Genomic DNA, 11495 nt, shown 5'->3' with positions numbered 1-11495 from the left:
CGTTTTGGTCTAAAAGGGGTATAAATGGGGTATAAAGCAGGGTCAGACCCTGGATACTCCAGCGTTCAAAGACCAGGGTCCGACCAGGGTTTTTGGTGTAAAAGGGGTATAACTATCCAATGCCTCCCTTATATCACAAACTTCCCTCATTGGGTTTGCCTGTTCTCAGGGCATTATGAAGATTCCCAGATACCAAGTTTTATGGCTTTCCTGTTTGTTCAGATGCTGTAGGCGGTGGGCTTGGTGGGACCTTGTGTTGATGGCATTTTGACATTGTTTGTTCTCTTCGAAGTGCACCTGGTTTATTCCACCTCTATCTACTAACGAGCATTACCTTGGGGTTACAGGAAACCTAGATTGTGTTGAGAGAGATCAATCAGATTGAATTGTTACATGGGGATTATTAAGTGTCTTTTGTCTATAATACAGCCTGTCTAATATACACTGGCCCACATTTTTGCCTTACAGCACAGACTACCTAAATACAAATATTGCTACAGTCTGTAAATGTTTAACTTATATACATATTCGATTTATAACCACATTACATTATAGTATCAAAATAATATTCCATTTCTATGCAAGCCAGTTAATATGGCTACAGCAGCTCTTTAGTCAAGAAAAAAACTGAGGTTTGCTCTGATGTACCCTGCATGATCAGTGACAATCGTTTTAAAGATCTTCTCAATGCTGAAGACACCAGTTTCTTTGTGAGGAACCACCAGGGACTGATGAAGACAGTTTCCCAACTGCAACCACTTCCTAATCATCAAGGACTTTTGTGCCCATCTACCGCCTTTTGAAGTAGTTTTGCATATTTTTTACTAGGTATTGAATTAGCAAATATGTTGAAAGAATTACTTGCTATATCTCTTAAATGTATCTTGCTGACTGCTATGTATATGAGACTGGTCCCTTTTTGCAGAGACTTCAGCTGGTGAAGTCATACTCTAACTGTTGTTATAATATACAAATGCTTATATGTTTAACTCACAGAGCACCGGTAAGCATTTTTGAGAGTTGATAGACAACTCTACTGTTCTGTGCTCTTGAGTCAGCTCTACTATTTTGTAAGATTGAAATATGAACTGCTAAATGTAGATTCAGCAGTATTGGGTATGGTAGCCTATTCAGCTGGGATGGGTATGCCTACTTAACACAGTAGATAGTGATTCACTTACATGAATTGCCTTCCTCCTCTTCTCAACAAAATGCTATGGGAAATGTTTTCCCCTATTATTCTAGTTTACCATATTTGATTTAATGGTACTTTATATAATGTTAGGTTTGATTTTATGTTGGCTTTAGGTCTTGGGGGTCTGTTTTTATTTTAATGTCTGCTGTCTGCCGTTTATTGTTATTATTATCATTATTAATAATAATGAATTATTATTATTAACATTTAGGTATCATATTTCCTATGTAAATGAAATATGCAGTTTCTCCTATCCTAAAAGTAAAAAAAAAAAAAGATTTGATATGGCTAATTTAAAATATGTTCTTTTAATGTAAGGGGCATAAAATCTCCTTGGAAGAGTAGGAAACTTCTTAAATATTTAAGGAAATATGGAGTTTCACTTGTTCTATTGCAGGAAATGCATTTATCTGCCAAAGAACATAGTAAATGACACTGGGTTATAAAGGTATTGTCCCCTACATTTTAACTCTAGTTCCAGAGGCGTAGCTATGCTTATGAAATATAATCTCACTATTGTAATAACTTTGCAGATTGTAGATTCTCAAGGACATTAGGTCATTGCAGATGCAACTATTGGGTGCAGACGGTTGACCCTCTGCAACTAACTGTATATGCTCCTCCCAAATATGATATAAATTTTTTTCTTAATTAGACCAATAAGTTGTATGATTATTTACTGTAGATATGGATATGGTGCTCGGAGGTGACTTCAATCTTGTTGCTTCAAATAGTTTTGATCAGCTGACTAGCAAGATGAAACACTTACCTAAAGTGGGAATTCCCTATTTATGTTAACAATTATCTTTAATAGATCTTTTGAGAGTAAGGAACCAGAGTACCAAAAAATATACTTGTCTTTCAGCAGCCCACGGGACTCAGTCATGAATAAACTACTGATTGGCTTCGCATAGGAATAGGACTGACAGTCTACGGTTGCTGTTGATTAAGAGGAATCTCATGAGCACTAAACCTTTTGTGAGAATTCTCCTGTACTTGACTCCCGGCAAAGCCGCCAGGCGGGTGGGCGGGCCACTCAGACCGGCTACGGGGTCACATACGGCCCCCGGGCCTGAGGTTCCCCACCCCTGCACTAGAGGTTCCCTATAATCTTAGCGAACGCCTATAAATTCTGAGATTCTCTAAAGTACTGTACGTGGAATGACAATGCTCACAACAATGCTGAATATAAATGTAATCTACTACTTTAATGGAAGGCAGCCAAGACGTACTTAAGGGTCAAATAATTTACTACAGTATATAGCTCTTAATAAAACCTCTTCATAAGCTTATTCAGAAGCTAAGATAGCCCTAGATCAGGCCTACTCTCAGTTTAGAAATTATCCTACCGCTCAACACAAAACACAATATGCTCAGCGAAATGCCCATTTCACGATAGCCTAGGCTAGTGCTACATGAGTAAGACAAGCTCGATACAAGTTCTATCGGTATGGGAATTAGTTGGGAAGACTTCTATCTAATTGAATTAAAAGCCCACATGTACTGTAGTTATCATATAGCAGCTATACGAGATAATAGGGGTACGCTGATCAAATTGACAAATTATTCTAAGTCACTATATGTAGGTCCCTATACATTAACCCAGGGGTCCTCAAACTATTTTGCTCTGGGACCCCATCAGACAATAAAAATAATTATTGGACCCCAGCAAGTTACTGCAGAAGGTCATCATATTACACGTGTAGTCAGCAGACGCCACATACATGGCAGCATTGTGGAGGCACAACATGATGGGAGGAGTCTGAAGTAACAGTCAATTCAACAGATTTTTCAGACTCCTTGAATCGCTGACTGAGATTAGAAAAGTGATCAGCCTGATGGTCAGCAACATGGGGTCGCAACCCCAAGATGAGATGGTCGGGATCCACTTTGGTGTCAGGATCCACAGTTTAAGAACCGCTGCATTAACCCAATAAGTCCAGCTTTTGGGATTCAATCTCCCCTCCTAGTATTAAATCAGATCAAGCAGAATCCTTATTGGCTCCATATATGCAGAAGGAGGTTTGAAAAGCTATAAAAACTCTCAAATCTAGGAAAGCGCCAGGACCTGATGGCCTCAGTGGAGAATTTTATCACATAATAGAAGACTCTCTGAGTTGTATAATGCCCTGTCTTGTTCTAACTCCATACCTTTGTATTTTAATGCTGCCCTGATTGAAGTATTACCAAAAACAGGTAGATATTCTGAGAATTGCATGCTTTTACTGCAATTGGGAGTTACAGCATTTATTTTAGTTTTAAACGTATTTTAGCATGACTGCTAAGCCTCTGTATCACAGACCCTTTGGGTGTTAATAAAGAAATAAATAGACACAGCATCCTTCTATATGCCATTTACAGGTATCTGTTACTCTGTACAATTCTTACAAAATATGGCTCTCGGGAATGGGTGTGTTGGGACATGTTTTGCCCAAAAACTTGGCTTGATCAATATAACAACCTGGTAAGAAAAGTACAAACAGAGTTCCAGGCTCTATTGCGAACCGTATCAAATTGATAATAGTAACAATTTAGAGATTACGCTATTTTAATTTAAATGTAAATTTGAAGAGAAGAGTCATCTGTGTTTTGTTTGATGTCTTCAAACACAAAGTTCATCGGTAGAGATGTGCGGAACCATTAAATCTGAGAAGACAATTTTCTGTTTTGTGTCACTATGGGTCATTTATGAATACAAAAGTACAAAGCAGCAATCTGAGTGCTATTACAGTATATAATATCACTTGCGAGTGGTGCACGAACAAATGAGGGAGTCACTGTGTGAGGTTTTATGTGGGCCCTCTGCCCTTGGAAAAAATGGTACCGGAGCCTACACAGAAGGTAGAGAGCCCTGTTTTCCAGGTCACCCAGCAAGGTGCATTGTGTATCACCAACTATCACATTTTACAAATCCACAGGTGACCTGGAAAGCATGAATTGTGTGGGGTTCTGAGGACCGAGTTTGAGTACCTGTGGTCTAGAAGATGATGCTGGAAAATGATAACGACCCCAGTCTGATAAACAGTACCGTATTGTATGTACGTCCTTAGAGACCATGTGAGCTTAACACCAGGCTTACAGGTTTACTAATGATAATTTAACCATGGTAACACACAAAGTAAATGATAAATTAAGAAGAGACAGAGGTGTTAACAGTGGTACTCAATCCTTGGTGGAACATACAGTATGCCGCACATGATCATCCAAGCAGTAGTCACCACACAGTGACACAGTAATATGTTGCTTGGTAAAGGTGGCCAAAAAGCTTCAATTTAGTATAAGGGAGAGCACTGAAGAGCACTTCTCTTTAATATTGTTCTTGACCCAGGGCCCATGGGCACCATACACCCTGCACACATTATAAATATACCCATCACCTACCTCTGTTTGCACCTCGTTACAGACAAGAAGTGGACGATTGGCCCGGTGGTGAAGCAGCAACCATCTAGAGCTCAACCCACTCAAAATCGTTGAGATGGTAGTGGACTTTAGGAAGAAGGCTATTGGTGCTCCTCTGCTAACAATTGCTGACAGTGTGGTGCTGCCAGTGAACTCCTTCAAGTTCATAGGAACCACAATCTCCCGGGACCTTAAATGGGGGCCCAACACTGATACTATTGTTGGAAAAGCGCAACTTTTCTTCCTTAGGCAACTGAGGAAGTTAAACATCCCACAGAAGCTTCTGCTCCTCTTCTACTCTGCAATTGTGGAGTCTGTACTGTGCTCCTCCATACTGGTCTGGTAATGCTCCGCCAGCGTGAGAGACAAATGCAGACTCCAAAAGGTAGTCCAAACTGCAAAGAAGATAATCGGGACAGAAGTTCCCTCTGTCCAGGACTTGTACCTATCCAGAGCAAAAAAGCAGGCAACAAAGATAGTCAAGGAACAACTACATCCTGGCCATGGCTTGTTTAACCTGCTGCCATCAGGCAGACGCTACAGGGCTATTCCCACCAGGTACAGTAGAAGCCTTAAAAGTTTCTTCCCTCAAGCGGTTCACCTGTTGACACGTGAACTAATGAACACCTCACTGTCTAGTCGCGCCATAACCCTTTGCACATAATCTAACACGGTGTCCCCTCGGAATAACTTTCTATATGACTGTACATGTTTCCCCACCTGGTTATATTGTTTATTGTATATACTGTATGCTGCTTACTTGTTACCCACATGGCTGCTGCACAGCAAACCGAAAACGAATTCCTAGTATACGCAAGTATACCTGGCCAATAAAGCTCATTCTGATTCTGATTATCAGTAAATGCCTGGATTTATGTACTGGCTCAGAAGATTTGTCTCCCAATATGCAATGTATGTAGAGTACTATTTTAGAAGTTGTTTAGATTGGGGTACCGGACCTTGCTAAGGATTTATTTGTTGCCTATTTGCACATATATTGCATCAACATGGAAAATTATATTTATTTTTAGGAACAGGATCAATAACAAATAAATGAATAAAACCAGTAATATTCTAGGAGAAAACTAAATGAATATGAAAAAAAGAGATGGTTAGAATATGATTTATATACAGTATGATAACTATTTCCACCAGAGGCGTAACTACAATATTGTGGGCCCCATAGCAAAATCCTGAAAGGGCCCCCCCCTCCTCCATTGTCACTACAATGAGAAAGATGGAGAGACAGGGGGAGAGGGAGAAGGTATCAGGGAGAGAGAAAAAGAGCCAAGTTTAGAGATAGGGGGGAGAAAGAAAGGGTGATACTGTCAGAGAGAGATAGGGAGAAATTAGAAAGAGGGGAAGCATGGGGAAAGAGGTGGGTAGAAAAGAGATAGAGGAGACATAGACAAGGGGCAGAAAGAAAGATAGGGATGTGAGACAGAGGGGTAGGAGGAGTGAAAGAGGGTTGAGATAAAGAGGATACAGGGTTTGAAACAGTTTGACTGGCTTTCCCCTGGCAGTGGCAGGTCCCCAAATGCACTCACCACTGCTCTGACCTTCAGGCTGTTCTGTTCCCCTGCTCTTCTGTGCCGGGCTGTAGTCTCCTGCTCTCCTCCGTTAGTCAGCTCTACTGCTTCCTGGGTGCGCTGACTTTACTTCTCCCCGGGAAGCGCCCGGTTCCACTAATCCCTGTGTGGCGATGGTCTCCTCTGCTCCCCGTGCGGCGGCCCTGAGCTACACTACAGGCAGGTGCAGGTGCCAGGACCCAACCAAGACCGGGCAGCAGCACGCTCCACTGTTCCCCGGGCGGCACTGGGTTCCTCTGCTCCAAGGGTGGCGGCGCTGAGCTACACTGCTCCTGGGACAGCGGCAGGCTCCATTGTTCCCCGGCCGGCGCTGGACTCCACTACTTCCCAGGCAATGCTGGGCTCCACTGCACCCCTGGCGGTACCAGGCTGTGCTGCTTCCTGGTCCGGGCTTCACACTGCTCCAAGACACCAACTGTACTAGGTACAAGTTTGGCAGCGCGGCCAATGCCTGCGCTGTAATATTTAATGAGAAAATAAAAACGGGAAGGAAAAAAAAATATTAAGGGGGTGCAGGGGATAGCCTGCTGGGGCCCCGGGCCCCCCAAGCCCCATAGCAATTGCATCCCCTGCACCCTCTATAGTTACGCCACTGATTTCCACCATAAGGGCAGATCGGTTTAATCGTGTGCCTTTAATTGCCATTATCCTGCACCTTACAGTATGATATGGTACAGTAGATGTGATTGTGCACAGATGAAAGCACTGCAGTTCTGAATTTGGGCCTCACGTCAAGCTGTCACAAATTGTTTCAGCTTCCAGTGATAGGAACTACCACCTGTATTCATATTTGGATACATTTAATGATAGAGCCATCCTCATCTAGCCCTTTAATAGGATTAAGTGAGCCAGAGCTGTCGGACGTAATCCTTTGCTAATCCCCTACTGTACTGTTTTATGTATTGTATTGCAACTGAGAACAATAGGCCTTGGCTCGCCATTAATATCCAGAGAATGCTCCATCTGTATGTGACCACACAACTCCCAGCCCCCTGCCTTTGAGAGTATTCATATAACATTTAGAGATGGAGCCATCCTCATCTAGCCCTTTTATAGGATTCATTGAGTAACGGGATTACTCTGCTAATCCCCTACTCTATTGTTATATGTATTGTATCGCAGCCTCTATTGTTGTATGTATTGTATTGCAGCCTCTATTGTTATATGTATTGTATTGCAGTCTTGGCTCAGCATGGCTATCCAGAGACCGCTAGATGAGGCTGGCTCCATCTGTATTAATCCAGCACCATCTAGCACCAGCAAAGTTCATTGCACTTTACAATGGGAAGCACAGCAGTGATAAAAAAAAAGGTTGACAGTAATTAGGTCGACAGCCAGTAGGTCGATCATTATTGTTTGATAGGCAATATTCGACGTATGAAAAGGATTGAGACTTTAACTGTCTATTTTTTCAGTCTCGTGCCCCACAATTTTTGAAGGCAGCCCTGTTGAATTGAACAGCGGTAAGAAATAATAAGACCAAAGAAGATGGGGTTACAGTAGTATATGTGGGAAATGACAGTGTTAATGAGAGTTTTGGTGGCATCCGGAGTAAATCATTTCTGTCTTCTGGACAGTGGCGTAACAATAGCCCCTCAGACCCTGCGGTAGTGGGGTGGCGCTGAGAAAGTGTAGACGCCGGGGGTCTGTGGGGCTATTGTTACACCGCTGCCGCCTGCCGGGACCCGCAGATTTACTAGTCTGTGGTCATGGCTCTCCTCCTGGCTCCTGCTGCTTATGAAACTAGAGGAGAGTTTTATTGTGCATGGGAGCGCATTCCTCAGAGTGGGTGCAACCCAAAGAAAGTCCTGCCATCGTGAAAGGGAACAAATAATGACTGTAAATGAAAAAATGAAATCTTGCGAAGAGTCAAGAGCTCGGATGGGAGAAAAGCGAAGAGATGCACATGGCTTAGTTTGGTTTATGGCCTTGTGTGTGAGTAAAAGTGTTTTGCTTTATATTGACTACAGTAGAATACAGGTACAGAATGGAGGGATTAACAGAGTTGATCCACAGCCGATGAGCATCTAGCAAGTAATATTAGCCTCAGATCTGCATTCAGGTTGGATTATAGTGGCGAAAGTCTATTTTTGGTAAGACTAGTAAGAAGACTACTACAATATCAATGCGAGAGATAATGAGAGCATGAATTAAAGTTGTTGCAATCTCTTATGTAAGGTATACATTTATTTTTTAGATTTTTTTTAGATGCATGTAGCATGATTTTAAACCAGATTCAATGTTAGGGCTAAAGGACAGTTTAGAGTCGAGGATGAAACCTAAACAAGGAGCTTGTCGGGTAGGATTAATTGTCATGTTCCCAACAGTGATAGAGATATCAGGTTGGCAACTAATATTGGTTGGTGAAAATATAATTAAATCTGTTTTGGAGATGTTCAATTTGAGGTGGCGTGATGACATCCAAGCATTCTAAGGTCACCCCCTCACCTATACTAATGATAATGATTGTGTAGGCTGGTATAAAATCAGTGGGTGGTGCAACTAAATTCACAATTGCGCATGTGTGGTGGCCATTTTGGTGACCTTTGCCAAGAATGCGGAGCTTGGCGTCTGCCAGAAAGGTGGGTATTTAATACATGGGTGCAATGTGTGTGGTGTGGGCCCCCTCCCTGGGCTCAGGAGTCCGTGTGCACTACACACATTGCACCCATTATAGAAATGCCTATGATAGTAAGACTTCCACAACTTTGCATCCAACATAGAATCAGCCCTAAATGTATTAAGAATTGAATTGCCACCTCTTGTGTGTCTCCAAGTTTGATCTTCCATGAAATGACCTGCTCTGGTAAATTAGTTTCACTGGACTTCTTATACAGAAAGACCTTTGATCACACATATGTAGATTATAAATAAATATTTTCCAGGGTCTAGCTGCCAAAGTCAATAAAGTCTAAGGTCATCATTGAATGATGTGTGTAAAAATGCCATTGTGACCAGGTGCGGGCTGGGCCGGGGGGCAGGGTGCCATGTGCCCCCGGGCCGCTTAGCCAGTCACTGGCTGAGGGCCGCGCTGGATCACCATCCACCTCCTCCAGGCAGCCCTCCTGCGCTGGCCTCGGCTTCCAGAACACGGCCGCGGCTACAGGAAAATGGCCGCCGGCCCACTGCACTGAGGACATGTGAGGCCCGGGGGAGCAGGAGGGCTGTCGGACCCCAGTGACTGGCTAAGCGGCCCGGGGGAGCAGGAGGGCTGTCGGACCCCCCCGCCGAGCAGCAGCAGTTGGAGAGACAGCAACAATGGTGAGTTGCTGGTGGGGCATATGTGTTTCTGGCACTGTGGGGGTATTTCTGGCACTGTGGGGGCATATGTGTATTTGGCACTGTGGGGGAATATCTGGCACTGTGGGGGAATATGTGTCTCTGGCACTGTGGGAGCATATCTGGCACTGTGGGGGCATATGTGTATTTGGCACTGTGGGGGAATATCTGGCACTGTGGGGGCTTATGTGTCTCTGTCACTGTGGGGGCATATCTGGCACTGTGGGGGCATATGTGTCTCTGTCACTGTGGGGGCATATCTGGCACTGTGGGGGCATATGTGTATCTGGCACTTTGGGGGGAATATCTGGCACTGTGGGGGCATATGTGTATCTGGCACTGTGGGGGCATATGTGTCTCTGGCACTGTGAGGGCATATGTGTCTCTGGCACTGTGAGGGCATATGTGTCTTTGGCACTGTGGCGGAATATCTGGCACTGTGGGGGCAAATCTGGCACTGTGGACATCACATTGTGCGGTGTAATGGGCATCATGGTATGGGGCGTAATGGGCATTACGGTGTGGGGGGCATTGGGTAATTGCCATCACAGTATGGGGTAAAATGTGCATCAAGGTGTGCGGCATAATGTGTAATTAGCATCACAATGTGCAATCTGCAGGTACACAATACAATCAAGGTACAGGCCACGTCCCCTTATGATAGGCCACACGCCTAATTTTTCAGCACGCCTCCGGCGCGCACAAGCATTCAGTCATCCAGAGAGATAGGGGGGTATGGGCCAGTGCTCTGGACTTGCCCCCCAGGCTAAAAGTTGCCAGCCAGCCCCTGATTGTGACACTGGTGAGCAGATAAGGAGATGATAAGAGGTAAGAAACAGGAGCTAGTGTAGATTAAACAAAAAAACATATCAAAGGGAAATTAAAAAGTCCATTTGTGCAAGCATAAAATCTCAAACATGAAATTGGTATCACAAAAAGATATTCTGTACAGGATATATTGTATTTTCCAATTTTGGCAAGGGCTGGAAAATGCATACTGTAAGCTCCTTGTGTGTAGGAGAGATCTGAGCAATAATGATATGATTTTTACAGATATAATCAATGGTGGCTTCAGAGATAGAAGAAATAAAAAATGGATGACTGCGCTATTAATTAGTACATGATGCTTGCATCTATTTGATAGTATTTATTGAAATAATCAAATTAATATAAATGTAAACATAAAAAATATACGATGCAACCAATTCATATGAACAAAATTAGATTACTAAAAAAGTGGTGGCTGATATTGGGAGTCCATATGGTACCATATATGTAGGGTGAAATTAAAGTCCTAACTGGATTTGGGACTTTAATTTCAGGGAATAGTGTCTGTTCCTATTTTTCAAAAAGCTCCCTAGAGGAGTGAAATGCGTTGGTGGGCTACTAGTAGGTAACTGACCCCTTTCCTCTCAGCCGCATCATCTTCTGCACTTGAGTGACCGAACCAGACTCTTAAAAGCTAAGTGATGTTCCTTCTCTGGGATTCTATACCTCCCAAAGGACCCCAAACTTCCATCTGGGCTCCGGAACAGCAGGAGGTTTGCATCCTCCATCAAACCTATTATCTGGGGACAATTCGATAAGCATCACAGCACCAAACCATTGAGGCCCAATAGAAACAGACTTTGATCCCTAAATCAAATCCAGCTGGGACTTTAATTTCACCCTACAAATACGGTACCGTATGGACTCACAATATCAGTCACCACTTTTATTAATCTTATTTTATTCATATGATTTGGTTGCATTTTATATTTATTATTGTTTTCATGTTTACATTTAAATTCATTTAATTATTTCAATACATTGTATCAAATAGGTGCTAGAATCATGTTCTAATTGTTCACTAATTAATAGCGCAGTCATCCATTTTTCTTTTTTGCAGTGACACCCCCATATATTGTACTGCGCCATCTGGCTCCAGAAATAGGGCTGCAGCACAGTTCAAAACTCAAATGTAGGTGAAACACCAAATGCCATTTCAAACTGACTCACTGGCAGTTGATGTTTCTCCCCAGTGGCATCAAGAG

This window comes from Crinia signifera, chromosome 9 (assembly GCF_055691185.1).
Source record: "Crinia signifera chromosome 9, ASM5569118v1, whole genome shotgun sequence".
Classification (NCBI taxonomy): domain Eukaryota; kingdom Metazoa; phylum Chordata; class Amphibia; order Anura; family Myobatrachidae; genus Crinia; species Crinia signifera.
Note: the sequence above shows the minus strand (reverse complement) of the source record.